Raw genomic sequence first — 17,797 nt, forward strand, 5'->3', positions numbered from 1 at the left:
GAATAAGTATTAACTCTTTAAATGTTCAGTAGAATTCTTCTGTGAAATTCATCCTGGACTTTTGTTTGTTGGGAGTTCTTTGTTTTTGTTTTTGTTATTGGTTTTTTTTCCCCTACTGTTTCAATTTTTTTGCTGGTTATTAGTCTGTTCAGATTTTCTGTTTCTTCCTGTTTCATTTTTTTACTTATATGTTTCTAGGAATTTATCCGTTTCTTCTAGGTTGTCCAATTTTTTGGCATTTAGTTTTTCATAATATTCTCTTATAATTGTTTGTATTTCTGTGGTGTTTGTTATTTCCTCTCTCTCATTTGTGATTTTATTTTGGTTATTTCTCTTTTTTCTTGATAAATCTGGCTGGAGGTTTATCAAATTTTATTTTATTATTTTAAAAGTGTTTTTAAATTTATTTTTCAGAAAGAGAGAGAGTGCACATGAGTTGAGGAGGGGAAGAGAAGGGGGACAGAGGATCCAAAGCAAGCTCTGCACTGACAGCAGTGAGCCAGATGTGAGGCTTGAACTCATGAGCCATGAAATCATGACCTGAACCAAAGTTGGACACTCAACTGACTGAGCCACCCAGGTGCCCCTGAGATTTGATTTTTTAAAAAAGAACCAGCTCCTGGTTGGTTTCTTCTATTGTTTTCATAATTTCTGTATAATTTATTTTTGCTCTAATCTTTATTATTTCCCACCTTCTGCTGGTCTTAGGATTTATGTGTTCTTTATATCGTTCTTATTTATTTGTTTGTTTTGTTTTAGTTTCTACTACTTAAATAAAAATTCTCTGACAAAGTATAAACTTAATTAATATTTCTTGAATGACTTGATTGAAAGATTATTACTTATAGCTCACCATTTAGCATTTTAGTTTCTACTACCATGATATTTTGTTGTTATAATTCATGTATTTGTCTGGGTATCATAGATTTAATATTCTTTAAAAGATAGGTTTAAGTCCAAATGGTGTTTGGAAAGTGCTCCCACTTTTAGGCAGAAAATGAGGTCTAGCAATAGAAGGAACCAGTGGTAAATTGCATACTTAGTGTAGCACACTTGGGTTCTGTCCCTGCATTAACTCTCCACCCCTACCAACAATGCTCTTAGTTTGATCTTTTTGTCTTAGGGACTGTCTTTCCTAATGACAGACTTGATTTCTGTCACTTCCTCTGCCTGATGTTTCCAGTAAGGATGATCAGCTTGCAGTTCCTTGGTTGCTCCCTTTTGTGGGTGAGTGGAGCTAAAAGCCACTACAATTAGCAGGAACTGATGCTTACTCTTCTTGGTATCTGTCTTTATTTCTCCTTTACTTTTGAAGGGTAATTTCACTGGGTATAAAGTTCTAGGCTGATGGTTTCCTTCTTTTAACATTAATTTCATGCCACTCTCTCTTTGCTTGCATGGTATCCAACAAGAAGCCTACTGTAATTCTTGTTCTTCTATAGGTAAAGGTTATTTTTTTCCCCTCTCACCCCAGCTTTTTTCAAGACTTTTTCTGTGTCTTTAATTTTTTGTAGTTGAATATGTTATGCATGGTGCATATATAATGCATATATAAATTTGTGCTTGGTGGTCTCTGAACTTACTGGATCTGTGGTTTGGTGTCATTAATTATGGAATTCTCAACCATTATTACTTCAAGTATTTCTCCTCCTCTTTTCTCTTTTTTTTCTTCTTCTGGCATTTCAATTATTTGTATATTTTACCTTTTGAAAGTATCCTCCAGTCCTTGGATGTTATATTCTCGCCTCCTTTTTCATTCTCTTTTCTTTCTGTATCTTAGCTTTAAAAATTTACATTGACCTATCTTTAAGTTCACTGGTTCTGTCTTCAGCTACATCTAGTCTACTAATGAGCCCAATGAAGGCATTCATCATTTCCGTCACAGTGGTTTTGATTTCTAGTATTTCCTTTTGATTCTTTCCTAGAATTTCCATCTCTCTGCTTATATTACCCACCTGTTCTTGTCTACCTTTTCCATTAGAGCCCTTAGCATATTAATCATAGTTATTTGAAATTCCAGACCAGGCCTGATAAAAACAACATGTGTGTCATACAGAGTATGGTTCTGATGCTTGTTTTGCCTCTTCAGACTGTGTCCTCTCTCACCTTTCAGTACACCTTGTAATTTATTTTTGTTATTGAGAGCTGGTCATGGTGTATGGAACTAAAGTACACAGGCCTTTAGTGTGAGGTTTTATGTTAATTTGGCTGGTGGTTGGATTGTGCTTCATGTTTGCTAAGGCCGTCAGTAGCAGACGCTATAATTTCTCTAACCTTTTTTTTTTTGTTTGTTTGTTTGTTTTTAAATTTTTTTTGGTCTGCCCTGTTGCCTTTGGGTTACCCTAAGACTTCCTTCTTTTTTTTTTTTTTTAATTAATTTATTTATTTTGAGAGAGAGAGAGAGAGAAAGCATGCACAAACAGGGGAGGGGCAGAGAGAGAGAGAGAGGGAGAGAGAGAATCCCAAGCAGACTCCACACTGTCAGCACAGAGCCCAACAGCCTGACATGAGGCTCAATCCCACAAACAAGACCATGACTCAAGCCAAAATCAAGAGTCAGACAATCACCTGACTGAGCTATCCAGGCTCCCCTAAGAATGCATTCTTAAACAAAGTCTCAATCCTGCAGTTTTTTAAAGCTGAATCCACTGTTATTATAATGTAGGTATGGTGGTTAGGTATGGAAGAGAGGAAGCATTCTAGAATCTTATGATTAAATCTCAGTTGTTTAGTGGCCTTGTGCCTCAGGGCTGAGACCTTAACATGTGTTTCTTAGCTTCCTTTCCCTTTCCTTTAAATGAGAGGAAGGTTAGAGGGGACCGTAGTGGGAGAAATGCCCTACCTCCATGTCTGATACGGCTCTAGAGAGTAGGCCTTCGTCATGGAGAACACTCTGGGTGTATTTCACAATGGTTACTCTTGCCCTTCCCTTACCATAGCCGCGAGATGATCTTTCATGGCCCTTCTCCATGAAAATCTGGTGGTATTCCTGGAGGTGAAGTCCATGAACGTGTGAGGGTCCTGCAAGACCTGCAGGCCTCAGGATGTTCTCATTGTCACGCTAGTCCATACTCAGCCTCCAGCACTTCATCCAAATTTCCATTTAAATGTTTCTACCAATTTATGCCCCCAGTGGCTTCTGCTCCAGAAGAACAAATCTCAGTTCTGGCTCTCCAGGATTTGGCATGGTGGTTTGCCTTACAGTTTTCATGCCTTGATGTTTTGTAGGAAAGTCACTGATTTTCAGCCAGTTTAATATTAGCTTTTCCTAAGAATGGAAGTAATTATTTACAAGCTTTTAGCACATTGGACCCTGAACTGGAAGTCTATATCTCTTTTATAGTATCTGGTGCTGCATTAAACAGGCATCAGCACACCATGTCTTGGCTTGTGTTTCCACCAGTGCTACTTGGCCCATTTCCCTTACACTTCCCACAGCTGCATAGGACACTCTTTTTGCCAAAAGAAAAGATTTGGAGCTTTGGCAAGTTGTGTTCTAATGACTGCCAAACTCTGAAATATAGGTACTAACTTAGTACTTACAGTGGGTGATGGATAACAACCAGGATTAAGTCAGGAATTATCTCAATTAGTTTCTTGTTTCCTTATTCCAGACATGTCTATTTGCATTACAGCCAAAAACCCATCTCTGTTGGGCTGGGCCCTCAGTCTCCTCAGGAAAGTCCATTTCTGGCATCTCAGGTATATAGGACCTTCTCTGAGGTCTTGGCTGCTGAGATATAGATAGCCTTGAATTTTCTTATTTATGGTTTTGCTTTTACTCAATGGCAACATGTTTCCTCTCTTTTTTGTCCATCCCTCCATCATCCCTTCCTTCCTTCCTTCCTTCCTTCCTTCCTTCCTTCCTTCCTTCCTTTTCTTTTTAATATTAGTATTTAGCGTGTTTGTGTTAAGTTAAACATTTTACTCTTTAATGATAGCTTTTGTCAGAATAAGACAATTTAGCTGAAGATGGCTGCCTGGTGAGACTTTTCAATACTGATTTTAAATGCAAATTAAGATAAGCAATTACCAGATATTATACATGGTCTTAAAATGGAAGGCTTTAAATGGCATTTCCCTGGCAATCTGTGTGAATCCCAAAGATTAGGCATTGTCTTTATTCAATAAATTAAATATGCATCCAAAGCACAGTTTGAAGTTACTATCATATAATCATTCTTATTGTAGCCAGTTCCAAAATAAAGATGACCTTATCAAATAACAATTACCCAAAGAATTACTTCCCACTTGTGAATATATGTTTGGAAAGAGAGATACCTTGTGTGTTTGCATGGGTTCTGACAGCCTCAGAGGATGAAGGCCATTGTGACATTTTAGGGAGATGGATTTTCTCCTCTCAGTCCAAAGTTAGGGAACTAGCATCTATTGAGTCTTTTCTATGTCAAACACTTCCTTTTTATTCAATATTCAATGAATATTTATTGAGTGCTACCATGTTTTGGCCATATATTTTAATTTCTGCGAATGCAGTGGGGATGGGACAGACTCAGTCCCTTCTCTTATGAATCTTATATTCTGGTTGAGAAAATAAAGTGAATCCAGAGAATGATAAGTATACCAATGTGTGGGATAGAGAATGAATGACTGGGTGAGGGGATACAAAGAGGGTAAACATGAGATAGGATAGAGCAAGAAAGACCTTTTTGAAAGGCGGCATTTGCATTGAACTATCAGAGAGTGAGCCAACCACTCCTTTTCTAATTTTTACAACAATGTGAGACAAAGGCAATATTAGTTCAGCTGATATAGGCAAAGAAAGTACTCAACTAGATTAAGTCATTTCTCTAAAGTTACACAGACTTCAAATCTTATTCCTTTTGCCTCCAAAGCTGTTCACTCCCCATCACATCCCACAGGGACTTGTTTTCCAGCTACCCCTGGCTTGGGCAGAAACAAGTTCTTTGTTTGCCTGATCTTGGACTTTAGACATGAAACAGAGAATTTCCTAAGAAAACTAATGTGGAGTCATGTATTTTTCAATAAGAGCATTAAAAAGAAGAAAAGACAGCCACTTAATTTTAATTACTTTTTCATTAAAAAAGGTATTGTAATACCAAAAAAGTTAAAGGGGTATTTTCAGAGATTAAAGGACACGAATCTGAATTAAATGAAATCAGCTTCATAAAAACCCATTAGTTTGTCTTTATTTTACTTATTTCACAGAGAACTACTAGAACCACAACATAAGTGGATCCATTTGAGAACCAATGGACTCAATGACCTTTGGGATTATCTCCAACTTTGAGAATCTTGGGTTGATGTCAACCTCTTAAGCTTGATGTGTGGAGGGGCAACACAGGGAGATGCTCTTCTGTGAGGATATAAACTTTCTGTTAATTGAATCAGTGGAAAAGGTAGGTCATCATGACCTAAATATTTTCAGTTTGAGTCTCTTGAAATGTTTGTCTATTTAAAGAAGAGGAGATGATGTATTTTCAGTTCACTAAAAAGTCCAAACACAACTTAAAGCTCATTACAAAATAATTTACAAACTGTTTTTTGGTAGGCAGTTGCTCACCGTGGCTTGAATAAGTTAAGAGTTTAGATTAATTGCTTTTCCTATTAATTAAACAGAAAGTAGAAATGACCATTAGGACTTTTTTTTAAGACACATTTATACATTTAGCAATCAGCAGCATGGGTGCAAAAAAAAATCTGCATTAAAACCCTTTGTTGGAATGCTTTACACTTTCCACAGAACAGAAACGAAAATAACTTGTTATGCAATTAGTCACAAATACAGTCCTTGAGTTTTTTGCCCATACACACAATTGTTATCTAAAACATACCTTTTTTGTAGCAGCTAGGCCCTGCCACCACTGTACTTGGCTGAGTTCAAAAATCTGTTGTAACCTGTAGCTTCCCTGTCACCTCTCTGGCTCTCCTCTCCTGCTAAGATTTGTTTCCTTGCAGTAACTAAAACCTCCTGCCAGTGCCATAGCTATGGCTGATGGAAACACCATAGCCATGTTGGTTTTGTGGTTTGGCAAAATATTGGCCTTTGCCACCATAGAGGCCAGAGCTTCTGCCTCCAAAATTTCCTCCTTTCGTGGGTCTAAGATATGAAGATTGATTGTTGTAATTGCCAAAATCATTATAGTTTCCACCACCTCAAAAGTTGCTTCCATCATTACCAAATCCACTATAGACATCTCCACTGCCACCATATTCACTGCCACCTTGACTGCCACCAAAGCCACCTTGACTACTAAAGTTTCCTCCATGACCGAAGTTGTCATTCCCACCAAACCCACCTCCATGACCACCATCAACGTTTCTAGAACCACCTATACCTCTTTGGCTGGATGAAGCACTAGCCATCTCTTGCTTAGCTGGGACTTTCCTTACTTCACATTATGGCCATTCACAGCATGGTATTTGAATGACAGTCTTGTCTACAGAGTCATGGTTCTCAAATGTTACAAAAGCAAAGCCTCTCTTCTTGCCACTGCCTCAGTCAGCCATGATTTCAGTCCCTTCAATTTTCCTGTACTGTTCAAAATAATCTCTTAGATGATGTTCTTCAGTGTCTTCCTTAATGCCACCAACAAAAATCTTGTTCAAAGTTAAGAAGGCACTAGGTCTTTGAGAATCTTCTCTTGAGACAGCCCTCTTTGCTTCCACAGCTCTTCCATCCACCTTGTCTGGCCTTACATTCATGGCTGCATCTACCTCTTCCACAGTGGCATACATGTGACAAACCCAAAGCCTCTGGAACACTTGGTGTTTAGATCTCTCATTACTACACAGTCTGCAAGCGTTCCCCATTGCTCAAAATGGCTCAGACTTTCATTGGTTGTTTCAAAGCACAAACCTCGGATGAAGAGCTTCTACAGCTGTTCAGGCTCTTTGGGAGACTCTGACTTAGACATGACAGTGGTGGAAGGGGAGACTCTGAATGATGCTTACTTTATAGTGTCCATGGACAGAAAGCGACCTGTTTGGACTTCTATGAATAGGAATGTATGTGTGGGTATCTTTGTCATGAATATTCAAGTATTGATTAATTTATGATATTGATATAATGTATTTCTTTTCCTAACCATGAAGCATAAATAAAACTAGAAAATTTAAAAGAAGAAATGCTTTTTAAAATTCTATGAAAACTAATGGCAATTACAGAAGAAATAATTACATACAACAGCAGCAATAGTATCTGTGAGGCCATTTCTATAGTGTTCTGAGTACCTGGCTCTATCCGTTGTACCAGACAGAGTTCATCTCCTAGAGAGACAGGATAAGAAGTGTTGTACTAAAGCCTCAAGGATCTGTTGAAATTTTGGTTCTGTACATAAGTAAAAATAGCAAAGATACAAGCTGTTTGAGTGTCTGGGTTTTTTTTTTTCTTTTTTGGTCAATATAATATTATTACCTTGACACTATTTTATCTCCCTCTTTCAGGCTTAATAGCATGAGCTAAGAGCAATTGATTTCACATAGCAATTGAAAGGATGGACAGAAACACAAATTATGAAAAATGTACCAGACACAGGTACCTGCTAATACAGTATTAATAAAACTCTAAGATGCTTAGAATTAGTTTGACACTTTTCCTCTGATGTTTAGTGTGTGTGTGTGTGTGTGTATGTGTGTGTTTTAATTTCAAAAGAAGCTGAGGATGGTACAGGGAAGAAGTGTGTGGTATGGCCATTCTAATGGGACGTTCCCCATTTGGGAACGTGGAAAATAGCACTGGGTATGTCTGTGGACTCAGGGCACTCATTATAGGATGATCTTAGTCCAGGAATCATTATATTGTCCAACTTCCACATACCCCTACTCTATAAGGGGGGCCTTAATTGTATTTTTAGCTATCAGATATTAGTTTTTGATTCTGATAGTTGGAAAATATTCTCTACTCTTCAATTTTTTGGAAAAATTTATGTAAAATTGGTATAATTTCTTCTTTAAATGTTTGCTAGAATTCACCATGAGAACCACTGGTAAGTTAAAGGATTTAAAAAAAAATTTAATTTCATTAATTGATATAGGGTTATTCAAATAATGTGAAAGAGCTGGATTGCTCTTTGATGGAAAGTCTGAGGGAATCACTACTTTGTATAGTGCCTCAGTGTTTTGGGGCCTTACTCAAGGGAACAGGCTCTCTTTCAGTAGAGGAGTTCAGGGTCAGAGAGATTGGTTAGGTCTAGAAATGGGACAAGGGATTATGATTTTTCATGGAGGCCAGACCTCAGCCTTCAGCTCATCTTTACTTGATTTGGTTTGATTATGTATGCAATACTCTTGTTGGCAATCCAACTTCTTGCCTCTAGAAATATGCAAGAAGTGTATGTGAACTACATATGCGTAGAACCCTTTGAGTCATGATCTCCTGGATGCTGTTCCAACTTATTCTCCATTTTGAATAATTACATCTATCTCATCTATGAGGGTTACATGCTACCTTTTGGCTTTTCCTAGCTTGGGTTCCTATTATACCTATTGCTACTAAGGATCCCAGTTCTACAGTAGTGTCTTTGACTATCAGTACTGGTCTGCAGAGAAGCGGCACATCTGAACTTTTCACTGATCTTGGTGACCCCTCATCTGAGCATTCTTTATTGCCTTGGCAGAGGAGTATTTTCTGGCTATCTCTAGGAACATTGTCAGCTGGTGGGTTTTTGATTATATGATAGGTCTGTTTGAGCATGCATACTTCTCTCAGACTGTTGATTTCTTCCTGCAATGCCTATCACAACAATTTGGCATATATGTTATGTGGGCCATAACTATTTTCAAGTTTCTAATAGCCATCCTATCAGCATATTTAAAACCACTTGAGACTCTCTTTCTATATTATTAAATTGAGAAATAGGAAGAGGGTCCCCTATTAAAAAAATCTCTCTTAAAATAAATGGGCTTGAAAAAAATTCTGAAACTTAAAAAAAAAAATAAAAGGGGGAGCTAAAAAGCTCTTCTTGAGTCTGTCAGGCCTTGATTGCCTTTAACTCAAATAATCTACATGCCCAAATGGCACATTCTGGAGCAGCCTGACCTGAACCTCATCACGCACCATGTCTCAATTTCCTCATCTACAGGATGGGGTAATATAATCTGACTCTGACATTTTATCACAATAGCATCAACTTGACATCTCTACTTCTGTCCAGGGTAGAGAACTATATTTACCTGAATCACCTCTCCTCTCCTGCATGATTTCAAGTTACTGTGAATTGAAAGGGAAACTCACATGGAAGTTGGAAGGCAGAAGTGAAGTAGAGAGATTTTAGAAGATGGAGACTGACAAAGACAGGGATGGACAGACACAAAGGTGTTTGGTGAGTACTAGGATGTTATTCTCCTCCCGCTTTGCTCTCAGCTCATTTTCTTCACTCCTGGCCCTGCTGATTAACAGTAGTGCCGAGCCAACTAGGAGACGGTAGGTTCTAGGCCCACAGATGTGATTTCCCAAAGGCAGAAACTTCCCCAAAGTAGAAGTTTCCACAGAAGAGGTAGATCATAGAGTCTGAATAATTGTTGAATTTCCCTAAAGTTCCCTCCTGTCTCTGTGAGCTGGTACTTCTGGCTAACATGATTAGTGATTATTTTGTATTTAGTCTTCTTTCTTCCCACTTCCAGACCTTCATTTGTCCAGCTCCTATCACTTCTGTGTAGACTTTCATTCCTATATGCAACTTATTTCTGTAATACTTGTAGCTCAGAAATACTGTTTTAATTCTGATAGAATGGTTTTGACAGTGAAATAAAATAAACATGCAAAAGTTCTTTCAAAGGTCTAAATTGCTATTTGAATGTAATTATTGGGTTGAGCTAAATAATGTATTAGCAGAGCTTCTTACAGAGAAACAGATTAGGTGACATTTAAAATGGTAAGGAAAGCAAGCCAGCATAGGCTGTTATGGGCAGTGTGTTTCATGAAAATATTTAATTCTGTCATTTGTCTGACTAGGGTGTTTGTTATCACACTGATGACAAAACATTCCATCTACCCTTCATTTTCAGCTAGATTGCTTGGTAAGGAAGAGATTGTAAAATAGACCTTAGAGACTTACAGAATCTCTGAAACATGTCAGGTGTCCTCAGTTAATATTTAAAGTATATATAGTCAAATATCCAGAGAGAAATATCAAGAACACCTGAAAAGACAAAAGCATAAGGGTAAGAATGACTTTAATATATGTAAAAATCTCCTATTGCAAATTGCCATTTTTGGCTGTCTTTGTGACATGTTAAGGTTGATCTCACAGTAGGTCATTTTCAAAGTTTGTCAGTGCTCGCTTTGGCAGCACATATACTCAAAGTTTGTCAAAGACTCAGACATTTTTTATATTACTTGTGATAGTTCTCTTGAGTCCACTGAGCAAACTTATAGCTTTATCAAGATAATAGTTTTCTGGTTAATAGACAATAATTGATTAGCCAAATAGTGGATTTCAGCAGATGCTTTCATTACTTAATGGCCAGAGTAACAGTAATAGGTCTATTCAACCATTCAAGATTTCAAAACTGACACTTCTGTGATCATGAGGTACCTTAGGGAAGAATAGAAAGATGATGTGAGCAGAATTATTATATTCAACAGATAGTTGGGGTAATAGTAGTGAAAGAAGGGTACTGAGTGGCACATCATCACTTTTCTAAATAAAGACTCTTATTAAAAATCTTTCTTACCTCTGCTTATATCTTCAGTTCCTTTTTTCCCATAATGATGTGCATCTCAGTTAATTTAATACTTTATGCCATGACCCTGGTCTTTTCCATATGGGTGATTCCAATATGATTCCTGTCACCAAAAAGCTTATGGCAATGTAAGAGAATAAGGATATACACAATTTTAACAACCTATAAAAGGAGATACAGGCAATGAGAATGCAGATGAACAAGGTAGAAAAAGTTTTCGAGATAGAATGACATGATTTGGAGACAGATTGAGTGTTGAGAGCAAAGGCTTTGAACTTTCTGGCCTGCTTTATTTAGAAGAAAATGTTTACCACTAATGGAATCATATTACCCAGGGAATGAGAAATGAGTTTTAAAGTACAGATGGCAAGTCTGACTTTGGGCATGCTAGGATTTCAATTAATATTTGCTCATGGAGTAATTTTGGAATGTCTAGGTAGTTGCAAAAATACGTACCATATTCAGGAGAAAGGACAAGGTAAAGGATAATTACCCAGGTGATTGGTGTTTATATAGAATCTGCACTTATTATTGGCACCAGGGATGGGATTAGTGGAAAATATCTCATGATGGATCAGATAATAATTTTTAATGGAGGCAAAAATGCAGGTGTGATCCTGCCTTTTGTACCCTAATAATTTGATACATTTTTCGCTACGGAGAACATTTATGGATGGTGAGGAGATCTATAACTCTGAAGAAAATGTAAATAGGTGGAAACTAATGAGCTTTGGTTGTAATGGTTAGAACACATTGCCAGTAAAAAGTGAGAAAAAGACAAAAAAGGACATACTTAAGTAGCCCAACCTAAATGTGTGAGTTTAGAAGGCATTACTTCAGTTAATGCATCAGTATTCAGAATTATTTTCAGAAGTGTTCTAAGCAAGATTTCTATTCTACGTTCATTTTCTTGTGTTATGGGTCGAGAATTGTGTCCCCTAAGAAGATATGTTAAAGTCCTAACTCCCAGTAGTTGTGAGTGTGACCTTGGAATTAGAGTCTGTGCAGAAGTAACCAAGTGAGGTCATCAGGATGGACCCTGATTCAATGTGTTTGACATTTTTACAAGAAGAGAAAGCCATGTGAAGACAGAGACACACAAGGAATCAGATCATATGATGCTAGAGGTAGAGATTGGAGAGAGGTAGCTGCAAGCCAAAGGACATCAAGATTTGATGAGCATATAAAGGGCAAAGATTCTACCTAGTGTCTGAGAGGAAGCATGGCCCTGTTGACACTTTGATTTTGAACTTCGAGCCTCCAAAACTGTGAGAGAATAAATTTCTGTTGTTTTAAGCTACATAGTTTGTGGTACTTTGTTATGGCAGCATTAGGAAACTAATACCTCTTTTTTCTCTGCCTTACTTAGAGCATCTCTTCACTTAATCAGCAAATTTTATTGAATATCTATTCTACACAGGTCATTCTTTTCCTCTATATCTCAGCTTTCTCAGTTGCCCTCTTAAGAAAACATTTGGCATTTGGAAGATTAATAATTAAGAAGAGACAGCGTATTGCAGGCTACTTTGTTTCATCTTTCTTCCTCAGTTCTATTGAAGATGTTCCCAGTAGTGTCATCTTTGACAAAGAATGATACATATAGATGAATATTTTCCAGCATTTATGGGTTCTTGGCTCCAAAGGTGTGCTAAAAGTGTCAGGTTGCTACAGAACCCTTAGATAAATGATATTACTAATGCTAGACCTGGAAGGCTTGTTTATTCAAAAAATGGTAAGTCCAACACTGCAAGTTATCACTAACTTGAGATTAGAGTCAGATGGTATAAAAGACTTCTCAGGGGAATGATAAAATCTGAGAAGGCCTCAAATTCTTTTTTTAAAGAAATTCTTATAGGTGCATTGTACCTGTGCTAGAAAGAGTAACGTACCACTGCTAGACGATGAGTATGCCAGCTGGATGAATAACAAAGACTATAAAAAAACCTGTGCAGTTGGAGGTTGGGAAGTAAAGACTTATACTACTTATGTTTTGTTAGCTTTTTGCATTAGTGTGTCAAAAGTGCTAGCTGCAAATTTCTCTAGTAACTTAATTCTTATCCTGAATTTGTTGGCTGTGAGCATGCCCTACGTTAGGGCTGAAAAAAAATTCCAAGAATGTAGGAAATACTATGTTGAAAGTATTTCCCTAAAATACAAAAGTGACAGGAATCAGTCTCATTAAGTTACTTTGTATAGAATCAATCAGGAAATTTAGGAACAAATTAAATGAGGTGCGGTTGGGTCAGACTTTTTTTTCTGTGAGTGCCGTAAAGTACTCTTAGTTTTTAGTTTATGATAATAGGTTAATTTTTTCAGCTTATTATTATTATTTCAACTTTTTAGTGTATGACAATAGGTCAATGTTTTCAAAATTTTCAGCTAATCCCTTATTAGAAGGATTGAGAACCAAGGGAATACAGAGATCATTTCTCAGGCATCAGCAATCCAAATGATGTAAGGCTTGTGTCTTACATTACGTTGTGTCTTAAATCACGTTGTTGAAAGCTCCCTTGTTATCTACTCAATTCTTCCTTTATTTGGACAGTTCAATAATACGCTAGGTCTGTTTCCTCTGACAGCATTTTTATGAGTCAGGTCTACCTAGCCACAACTTACTAGACACACATGTCTTCTCAGACCTAAAATTACAAAGATATGCACCAGGACTTCATAACACTGAAAGAAACGGAGACTATGGAAACATTTTTCACATTATTTTTTTATTTCTGGGAGTATTGTATTTCCTTGGAGTCAAATGCTGCTACAATATTTTGGTATAACAAACCAGAGAGTATTAAATGTGTCTTCTTAGAGAAGGTAGATGTTGACCTTGATTGTGAATGAAAAATTCTGAGTTCTTCTCCAAAAAAAGTCAAATTCTGGCCAATTTAGTCTACTTAAAAGAAACAAATTTAATTTCTGGACAGAAACCCTTAAAAATAGTTCTAGTTAGAGCAGTGAAACTTAAAATCTAGAAATGACAAATTATAAATCAGTGGAAATAAATCAGGTCTGTATTGTGTTAGGTACTTACAGATAAATATGTTTCAAAGATTTAGTTGGACTATTTTCCCACTAGGGACTCTAAGTCAGCCCAGACAATATAGCAGTACAGGCATGGACATTGGCTAGAGTGATGCAGTAATGGGACAACTAATATAAATGGTTTAAAGTAAAATATTAAGTAACAAATATATGAGGGAAACTTTGGGATTGCTAAAACTGATGTTGGCTATCCAGGCAATTCTTTCTCAGTGTATATTGACCCTACTGTTGATCATGACCTTGGAGGGAAGCAGCTGATTTAAGTGATATAGGTAGAATCCTCCTCATGAAGGAAGGGGCTGGAAAAGATGTTGGGTGTGGGGAGCAGGTGTCTGCCAAAGTCATGCATCAGCAAATGCTCAGCAATAAAGTTTCCAGGATCAATAAAGTTTTAGGTGATCCAAAGGTGATGGCTAACTAACTGGTTTCCAGTGGGCTAAGGATCATACAGAAGTCATCAACATGACTGAAGCTTGACTATTGAAAACTTATAGGTAGAGAGGACATTTGGTAGTATGAGGCAATACAAGTAAGCAAAAAGAAGGCATTGTATCCAAGACAGACATCATTTATCAGTCATGAAATTTTTCCTAGTGAACCTGACATGGCTTCTGCCACCAACCTACTAGAGTTGGCACATATGATGAACTGATTTTCCATCCTGTCGTAAGTTGTTCATAGTCTACACATACATGGGAGAAGGAATGGAGAACTTTACAAAGGAGATCAGTCTTTGGTGTGCGGCAATTCACTTCTTAATGCACCACATTGGAGTAGGACTGACATCATTTATGGTTGGTGCTTCCTTAACAATGAACTGAGCTTTCTATCAGTCAGAATCATGTCATGAAAAAGATGGTGCATTCAAAGATGGTTTACTGAAGAGAGTGTAAGGGGACAAAAATATGGCTAGGTTAAAAAACAAATAAGTAACAAAGAATGGTAACATATCTGGCAACTAGCAACAGGGTGCCATCTTGAGGTCTAATGTTGACAGAAGAGGAATGGAGTTTCTGGACTGTCATAAAAGCCATAGTCGTGGGAAAGGGACCATCTGAAATAAGCTATAGGTAAAGGGACCAAGGCACTACTGAAATCACAGCTTGGCAGTGAGGATATGAAGGATATAAACACCTACATTTTCTTTCCACCTGCTTTCTGATCTCCTGGTGTCTTGGGTAGAGCCGTCCAGAAGTCAGAAGGCAAGAGAGCCTAGGAATACATCCTAGGGCAGAATTAGTATCCTGGGGCAGAAAGCACAGTAAAGATGGACAGAAATTGGAGCTGGATGGGACAAATAAAGACTTAGTAGTAAAACCTCTATTTCAGGTGTCTTGGACTATCAAGCCAATCATAGCTACCTTTGGATTTTAGAAATTCAAATTAGGGTTGAACGAGAAGTAGATTAAAGCTCAGCACTCAAGTTTAGCATTTGGGGTTCTTTGCAATTGATCCCCTACATTTATTTCTGATCCTATTGGCTGCTATTATCCACATGAATCTGACTCTGGTCAAGGGAGTCCAGCTCCAAATATCCCCCAAGATTGTTTTGTTCATTCCTGCCTCTGTGTCTTTGTTGCCATTTTTACTGCCTGAAACATTCTCCTTCATTCTCTCTAGCTACATTCAAGTTATCTTTTGAGGCCACCCAGTTGAGAATTTGAATCCTTCAGAAATATTTCTTTTTCCATTCCCAGTGGGCTCTGCTTCGTTTGAAATACTATGGCACTTAATGTCTGTATCATTCATTTAGAGTACATTTCATTCTGTCTACTGGTTGTTCTCTTTAATATCTATTCCATTTCTCCATTTGGATGATCATTGACAAATGAGTTTTATTTTACATATTAGTTTCAATCACTGAGAAGGATTCTGAGGTCAACTTGGAAATCAGAAGGTTTTATACTCAAATTGATTAGCGATGTTGAGACTGGCCCTTGAGAAGAGAATAATGGCCTATGTGTCACAAATTTGCCATTCTTCAATTAGAGTATAAGCTCTTAGAGGGTGAGAATGTGAGATATTTATCTATGTACCTTCTGTAGCTAACACAGTGCCCTGAACAAAGCAGATACATAATAAATATGTGCTGATTGATTTTTTTTTGGGTTGTCTAACAACTTATGCAAATGAAGGAGCTAGTGTCAGTGAAAAATGTTGACCACTTAAAAAGAATTTTTATTCCTTTGGCTTTCTTCTTTGAGAACGTTCTTTGACATTATGGGGCAAAATCAGAGTGAGAGGATGTGCGGCTAAAGGTTGAATCTGCTTTCAAAATATCATCTTTGTAGTAGTAAAATAGAGCATTGATACTGAGGTCAGAAGAGCAGAGTAAAATAAAATGATGGCTGAGAAGTGCTAAGAGAGATGGCTGTGAGTGTCTCATTATCATAGGCTGCTTCTAAAAGCTGGCTCATTGATTTAATGATCATGCCATACACTGAGCTGCTGAATGTTCGCTGCAGTTAAAAAGAGATTTGTCCTCATCAAAGAAGTAGTGAAATGCAATTCCAGCATACAGTTTGTAAGCCAAATTTTGAGTTGTAAAATTCAAAGTGATTTATTATTTATGTCCTCATGCTTTTGTCCTGGTCTTTCCTTAAAATATAAGCCCCATGTATTCTTTTTAGAATTCTCTTTTTGTCTGTATTCAATCTTATCTCCCTCTTGCATGAATTACTCACTAGAATTTAGCTTCTTGCAGAGTCCTGGTAATACATTTTGGTTTCTCGAATGCTGTTAAGAGTGATATTTTGTGGTCAGCAGTAATTACTATCTATGAGTATTTTATTAATAGGTCCTGCCTGATCAAGGGATTTTGTTGTTATTGCTGTTGGCATTGGAGTGGGGAGGTGAATACCTAAGGGATTTGCCTAATTAGTTCTTGACCAAGTAAATGATATAAAATTGTGTTTTAGTGGACTCAAAGGAGAATGTAATCTCAGTTTATTTCTTGGAGAGTGGGTGTCTCGGCCCAAAGCACATTGCTAAAGGATTAAGAATGTTGTTTGTGTTACACTGACATTTGCTATGTTTTTCATGCTTTCCCAAAATGATTTCTTCTCAAGTAAAAAAATGCTAAGAGGAATTTAGAAGGCTTGAATATCAAAGTGCCTGAGGGAAAGTTCAAAAGATCACCAGAATCTCCTACATGTATATTCGTGCACATGTGTGTACGATATGTGTGTGGACATGTGCATTCCAGGTTAGATTTTGCTATTCATGAGTAACGTGGGCTGGGCTATTTGCCACAATCAAAATTGAAAACTTGGAACTCTTGACATTTCTCATCAATTTGATCTTTCCAATTTCCTTAAGCTAATGAGGGTGGTAGTTTTATTTGACACTTAAATATTTAGGAAATGCCTTAATCTAACAATGTGACAAGATAAATTAAGTTTAAGATAGAAAATGAATGTGGTTATTTAATGGAAGCAAATGTATTTCTAAGACAACTAAACATAGTCTGCCTTGTTTCACTATGTATTAGTACATGAATGCCCTGTAATAATTAAGGTTTAAGAGCATAAAATAAGTAAGAAAAATAGAACTCTTAATCCTTAAGGAACTTTGTTTCTGTGAAATATTTTTCTTATGCTACTCATCTGTGATTTGAATGTGAAACTGAGTAAGATTTCAGTTCTCTAACCCAAGGTATCTGCTACCTCACTAGGGTGAACTGAGCACTAAAAACCATAAGCTATACAATTTGCAACTTTGTGAATATTTGTGCAATACATCTATAATATACACATGTTATTATCATCTAATTATTGTTTCATGGGCAAGATCCAACGTTTGTCCTTGGGAATGAACTTGTAATCTAACTTTTGTCTAGGTTTGTAGACCTAGATCTTGAGTGTTTATACTTGGCTGAGAAAGCAATTCAAGATATTTTCTTTTGGGAGATAAGAATGTAGGTTGGTTTCTTTAGTAGTGTTGAGACAAGAACCTCTCAAAGAGCAAGCTACTAATCCTAAATAATTATTGCTAGACTATTCCTTATTTCAGTCAGAAATTTAATATTCAAAACCACATTTAGCCTTTTGAACATGTATAGTTGAGTGACTTTAAAAATAAACTAAAT

The 17,797-nt window shown here is 37.0% G+C and overlaps 1 pseudogene; it reads right to left on the bottom strand.

The window, feature by feature from the left end:
- Positions 1 to 5,940: 5,940 nt before the first annotated feature.
- On the bottom strand, positions 5,941 to 6,896 carry LOC144235659 (heterogeneous nuclear ribonucleoprotein A1-like; annotated as a pseudogene).
- Positions 6,897 to 17,797: the final 10,901 nt, after the last annotated feature.

The sequence above is a fragment of the Crocuta crocuta genome, unplaced genomic scaffold (genome assembly GCF_008692635.1).
Source record: "Crocuta crocuta isolate KB4526 unplaced genomic scaffold, BGI_CrCroc_1.0 scaffold65, whole genome shotgun sequence".
In the NCBI taxonomy this organism is placed as follows: Eukaryota; Metazoa; Chordata; class Mammalia; order Carnivora; family Hyaenidae; genus Crocuta; species Crocuta crocuta.